Source organism: Homarus americanus, unplaced genomic scaffold (genome assembly GCF_018991925.1).
Source record: "Homarus americanus isolate GMGI-L3 unplaced genomic scaffold, GMGI_Hamer_2.0 scaffold47293, whole genome shotgun sequence".
Classification (NCBI taxonomy): domain Eukaryota; kingdom Metazoa; phylum Arthropoda; class Malacostraca; order Decapoda; family Nephropidae; genus Homarus; species Homarus americanus.
Genome location: NW_024716859.1, coordinates 256,374 through 263,648, shown reverse-complemented (window position 1 = coordinate 263,648; position 7,275 = coordinate 256,374).

The following is a 7,275-nucleotide window of genomic DNA, read 5'->3' as shown; positions in this document are numbered from 1 at the left end:
CCATCACTGAGCCCACTCCTACTAGTAACGTTCCTCTAAACAACACCGTTATGTGAATGTATGGTGTTTACACTTTATTTTACTCTTTATAAAATGGCTATTATTGTCCGTTGCTTTATGTGTTTGATGTCATTTGTCTTGATAAACATTATAATTAATGAAAAGAGAAGAAGTAGCCGTGAATGTGTTCCCCGAAATTTTGTATTTGTGACTTCAGTGAATTAATCTTTATGTCAAACTTTTTCCACTCATATTTTGAAAGTTAATGTTTGCTAGCAGCTATATATTTACATTAATTATATATGGATCTATTTGCGATATATCAATATTAATAGAACATTAAAAATGAGCCAATGAGCTTGAGGAACTAGAGGGAGGGGGCAGGGGGGCGCCTATTACCGCCCAGGAGATTTAATGATTGGCGCCAGCGGAAAAAAAAAGACTGCAGTATGCAAATCAGTCCTTTGCTTGGTTCCTTACACTCAAATTAAATCTTATTGGTCAGTTTTCTTTTGTTATTGGCAATTGGGAGTCATTTATTCGATAAAGAAGTAATTATAAAATAAATTGAGCCATTAGTTGCACTCTGGCTCCCTAGTTAACCTAAATCCCGCCTTTTTCTATTTCTATTTTCTACAACTGGCGAATTGGATGTCAGAGGAAGTGCCTTACCCAGACTGTTATCGCCATTTTCGACAGTATTTTGTGTATATTATCTGAGAAAATGACTGACAAGTGTGAGATAAGGAATATGTATTCAGTAGAGAAGGTTTGTGGTGAGTGGAAGACATACCGAGTGATAATATAGACGAATTTAATGAAGAAATGTGTTGATCCAAAAAACTCAATGTCGAGGAGGATGTCACGTATTTTCAAGAATTATTTTCATGGGATAACAGGTATGTGTTATATTTATTATACAGCGCATATGTTACCTGTAGGCCTATGTGTGTGCATCCGTCTGTGTTCCATGCAAGTATCACAAACCACGTAATTATCACACGTAAACGAGGGCTTATAACAAACTGACAAGTAGGTGAGAGCTTAATATCATTCCTACCACTAATCTATTATCATATTCGAATAAGACGTCTAATTATAAGATAATTTTCATCTATTACATTACCGGCGGAAATGTATAATAACGGAGATAGCTTTTCCAAATGAATTTCTATTTTGTTCCATTATTTCCCGCCATTATTGTCTGCCTCTCACCATGGAAGTCTGCGATGGAGGTCACTTAAAGTATATGGAGCTGATGGAGAGTTTTGGGGGAAAAAAAACGTAGAAACTATAGCATTTTTTCGATCGCATGGTGTTCTTCCAACCTCAGTAAAGTGTACTTAGAGCAAGACGGAATGTAAATATCGTAAAGACCAACATATGTGGCATTGGGTAAGAATCCCAGAATGCAACGACCAACAAGAACCAGGCCAATAAGGTAAGAAATAGGTGATTCGCGCCAACCATTTTATCAGTTATCAGTGCACACATTTCTCTGTTCTAAAGACTGCATAAAGCAACTTCCTCTGGATTTTTTCTAATGAGTCAACGACGTAAAGGCGATAATAACGAGGTGATCAATGCCATTAAATCAGCTCTCCAGATGTGATAGTGTGTCTTCCAGGAGTTTCTTTACATTCTAAGGGCCCAAGCAGCCACCTTTGAGAAGCTAGCAGACCTTTTCGACTACGTGGATGCTACTGACCTAACCTAACCCAACCTAATCTAATCTAATTTAACCAAATCTAACCTAACTTAGCCAACACTCACCCTAACCTAACCTTTTACTAACCAATAATCAAATTCAAAACCCGGTATATGCGGAGGACTATCAACCTTATCAAGTCAAACCATATTTTAAGTCGTATAAGGCTATCTTGTGCCTTGGCTACAGATATATCCGGTCTTTAACGTTATCAATTAAATCGGATGGACCGGGTCTATAGCTGCAGTCATTTTTCGTATCCCGCACGAAAAGTTGGCAGTCGTTTTCTTTGGTGTTGTCCAGATGAAGTTTTCTATGATAGGCAAGGAAACTCACGCTGAGATATTTATACAGTAAAATAGTCATACAAGTACACATTGGTTCAGCACATACATAGACAGTGTAGGGATACAAACAGTGGTAAAAAATAAATCACTAACCAAAGATAATTCGGGAAAGCTTGTTTCTCTCACCCCTGATGCGTGTATGAGGTGATTTTCAATAACAATATCCAAAATAGACAAATGTGTGACTATATATGTGAACAAACACTCATCTTGTTTTGAATTATACTGTAGCTGGGCTTTTAAATTAGGTGTTATTTAAGGTAGAGTATCGTGACGAACAGGAAGAATCCAAGTGATGTATATATGAGAGCTATATTGGTTTCAAGCCTGGCATTACCGTTTTCATTATAGGCAAGAGTGAGCCCTATAGATATTTCACTCGGGTATAAGCCAGGTTCGTTCTTCTACCTTACATGAACATCAACTGCAGATTAACCGCCCTAATGCTTATGTAATCTCACCTAACATGAAAATTCGCCCCCAGCGTATTTCACCTTAACATTAACCACCGTCATGCTTACCTAATCTAACCTAACCCAACCCCCAGGGAGCGTTCGGTTGTTTAATCTTAAGGTGAAATAGCTGGGGAGGAAGCTTCATGGTCAGGCTTGCACCCAGGTAATTATGTTTGCTGAAATAAAATGTACCGTATACGTGGCTGCGGATACTGTTCCACAAAGCAACTGTTTACAGAATATCATATTATATTCTGTTACCAGTTAGAAGGATAAATTTTGTATTGCGAGTATAAAAAGTGTTATATTGGTTGGCATGGTGAACAGCGTGTAGAAAAGTCTTGAATAAAGGGCTTATATATGAAATGTAATACAATTATCCGTTAACAATGTTTATTTTGTTCATAACATTGCACAATTTTATTTTTAACTAATACTATTAACCAGTGGCGGCTCGTGCATAGGGCTGCAGAGCTGCAGTCCCCCAGACACTCACTGCCAGGCGTATGATTCCTTTAGAGAGACAGCTGAATAATACACTACCAACAAATATATCATTTTAGATGTTATTTAATTATTTTCAATACGTTGCTAAGTGAATTTTCATTAAAATCAGACCAAAATTTAAGTTACTTTCATAGTTGCTGTCAATGCTGTACGATTCATGTCTGTTATTAATTGGCGCCGCCGCCGCCGCCACACTTGAAGCAGCTCAGTCTCGTACAACGTGTGGACGGTGTGGTTAACTCGTGCTTTCTTTAATTACCCTTTGACGATGGAAAATCGAGTGAAGTATTTGCAAAACATCAACTTTTCCCAGCTGACATTAAATGAAAAGACTGAAATCAAAGCAAGAGGAAGACCTACACCAGTTTTATCCATTCAACAGAACAGTACAAGCAGGAACAAAGAATATACACGCCAGTTTAACATGAGTGTTTATGGCTCTGTGGTTGTGACGAGGCAATAATCTACAGGCAACATTTTCAGACACTGTCAAGTTGCTGAAAATTTTAATAACTCCAATGACAACGGCAGAAGCAGAAAGGTGCTTTTCAACTTTGAAGAGAATTAAAACTTTTTTGCGCAGTACCATGGTGAATGACAGACTGTCTGCTTTAGCAGTGATATCCATTGAAAATAAAATGATCACAGAAATGAAGGATTTTAATGAAATAGTAATAAACAATTTTGCTACATCGAAGAGCAGACACGCCGACTTTATTTTCAATTAATACTGGTCCATCACCACCAACACTACTACCATGCCCTGGGAATTAGTGGACATCAACTACAACTCATACCTGAGGTAGGTCACCTACTGTTGTGTGAGGCTTGCAGTCCCTCCATTTTATTTTTCACGAGCCGCCACTGCTATTAACTATAGGGATGCGGTGTCCGAGTAGATACAGCGCTGGCCTGTCCAAAGGGTTGTAGGTTCGCTTTATGGCATCCGGGTACCTAACTTTATAGTTGGGGGGAAAGGATGGTCACTTGCAGTGTCGGTCAAATTGTCCTTGTGTACAGTACCAAAAGCTTATTATTTACTTTCCTGTACCTACACTGCCAGGATATTGGGACTCATTATCACTAATCAGAGTGATTTAGTAGAGTGAGTGGATATTCTAGTCTTGAACACTAAACAAATACATGAACAGCGTCGCGGTGACATCATACCTTACTGGCACATTGTTTCTTCTCACTGTTGGCCAAGTCACGTCAACTCTTCTAACCACATTAATTATATAGTTTGTTTTCATGCACCAAACTACTGAATATTACCACCTGTTGTAATTTCATTGGTGTCTTACAGGATTCCTTTATCTACTGGTGTCTCGGTCTCTGCTGTCTCGATAAAACCCTGTTGTTGTTTTAGTAACGTCTTACGTATAGGTACTCCTGAATGTGCTGCTTAAGGATCTGTTAACCAAAATTTGATATCGTGATTATAACTTGTTCAAATGGCTTTTAGAAAATGTTCAAATGATTTTTAGAATATTTTAATTACTTTTGCAATGCTAATTACTCGCCACTTATGGGTTTTCGAGGTCATTTCTTGGTGCTTGTGTATTATTCTGGATGTACTTAAATAGTTAGGCACATTAAATTTTAGTTCAGAGAGAAAAAGTATTTTTGGCCAAAAATCCTTTAAGGCTTTAGACTTACAATTTTTGTCATTTCGGCCAAAAAATGGATTTTGTTCAAAATTTCAGTATAGGTACTCCTGAATGTGCTGCTTAAGGATCTGTTAACCAAAATTTGATATCTTGATTATAACTTGTTCAAATGGCTTTTAGAAAATGTTCAAATGATTTTTAGAATATTTTAATTACTTTTGCAATGCTAATTACTCGCCACTTATGGGTTTTCGAGGTCATTTCTTGGTGCTTGTGTATTATTCTGGATGTACTTAAATAGTTAGGCACTTTAAATTTTAGTTCAGAGAGAAAAAGTATTTTTGGCCAAAAATCCTTTAAGGCTTTAGACTTACAATTTTTGTCATTTTCGGCCAAAAATGGATTTTGTTCAAAATTATATTAATGAATTGGCAACTCAACTACAACCACAGCTGCCACAAGATTCTCACATCAGTTTTCTTCATTATTTAAGCAAATATACGAACATTTGGAAACTTCTCATGACCTCAAATACCAATGAATAGTTTATTATTTTAAAAATGTTACCTTTGGTTTGTTTAATATTTATCCTGACAGTGATACAGCCGAAAACAGATCCACCAATCACAATCACCTTTACATACAGCCTTCCTTTAACAAGTATTGTCAGGTAAAATTGCGAGCGCGAGACCCAGGGTGGGGTCGTTGCATCTTTGGCTGACTGTACATAAGAACATAAGAAAGTGGGATACTGCAGGAGGCCGACTGGCCCATACAGGGCAGATCCCTTTCACACCCATCCCAGCACTTCCATGTGCCTATCCAACTTCGTCTTGAAGCTCCCTGGCGTCCCCGATCCTACTATAGCACTCGGTAGCCTATTCCACATATCCACAACTCTATTACCAAACCAGTGCTTGCCTATATCCTTTCTGAATCGGAATTTATCTAATTTAAAGCCATTTGTTCTAGTTATTTCGTTATTACTGAGCTTCAGAACATCTTCCATTTTACCCTTGTTAATCCCACTTTACCCACTTGTACACCTCTATCATATCTCCCCTAACTCTACGCCTCTCTAATGAATGTAAGCCTAAGCTTTTCAGTCTTTCTTCATATGGAAGGTTTCTAATATTATGGATCATTTTTGTCATTCTTCTTTGTACTCTCTCCAAAGAATCTATGTCCATTCTATAATAAGGACACCAGAACTGAACCGCATAATCCATGTGTGGCCTCACTAATGCTAGGTAAAGTTTCAAGATAACTGTATGTAAGATTTGTCTGACATATACGATGCTTTCATTTTCGAGGTATTACAATGCAAAGACGATAACAAGTAAGCTCTGCAGCAAGACCACAAGATGAATATTTGTATATAATATTGATAGTTGTTATATAACATATGGACTTATTTAGAGTATTTTATTATAGGATATTAGTTGATGAAGCGCAGAAACACATAAACAATAACCCCGCGCCCCCTTGTGACCGATTTTTTTCTCCAACTTTCGTCTTGATTCACACAACACCAGGCAGTTTTGTGGACAGTGCTAGTGTCTGGTGTCACAAGGCGAAGAAAAGATGGACAGGCTGTTCTCTCCCTTTATTAAATTTCTGGGTGGACCCCTGGGCTGAGGCGAAGACTATTAGATACACCAACACAATATATATAATAACAGAGGAACGTGTTGGCCAGGGTGGGTAACTGTACTAGGCTGGTGGAGAATTATCGCGAAGGATTATTTTTGTTGGGAATTGCGTTTGAGGTGTTTTAGAGGGGAGGTACCGTATATAAGAGAACATAACGCAGATATAAAATAAATTGAGAACATTACAAAATAGTGGTAAGAATGATAATCACTTGTGGAAGGATGTTCTTATATGTTGTTTGTATACAATGGAATCGATATTGGTACAGATTTTAATGAGATTCGGGCATGTTGGTTCACCAGATGTACATTTTTTCATTGTTTCCTTCACCGTATCTTGATGTATCCTAACAAAATGGATTTCTACCAGGTTTGTGAATTTGATAATCGTGTCTGTTGCCTTCGTTTCTCGTCTCTGACTAGTATATTGCTGGTAGATTTATCACATCCGTATTGTGTCATGACTAATGCCAGAACGGCTCTGAAGGTGTAGTGTTACAGCTTATCTCTCCATTGTTGTATTGAATTCATTACACCTGGAAAGCGGCAAACGTAATATAAGACCTTAAGAGCGACTTGAGGTGCGGGTCAGATGCAAGGGTGTTTACAATACAAACTTTACATCCACTGAAATGAGGGAAGTGTGTTAAGAATTACATCCATATTATTGACTTTTGAGGAGATGGTGACAAATAGTGGTTAGTGATGCCCTGTGGCAGAAGATACGGATAGTGAGACAGTTTAAGTTGGTATTTGGAAATGTTCACAATGGCGCGAGTGTCAGCTGGGGAAATCATGCTCTATACCCTGTATTTTGCGAGAGTTAGACATTTTTTACTTGTATGTGCTGATGGTCGGGGTCATTTCAAAAGCTGGGTCATAATTTTTTTTCGGTTTAAGATGTCATACTTTCATACCTTAATAATGTCATCGTGGATATTCCTTCAATGTAAATATCTTTTCTACAAGATTTGTGCCGAAATATCTTGCATTTAT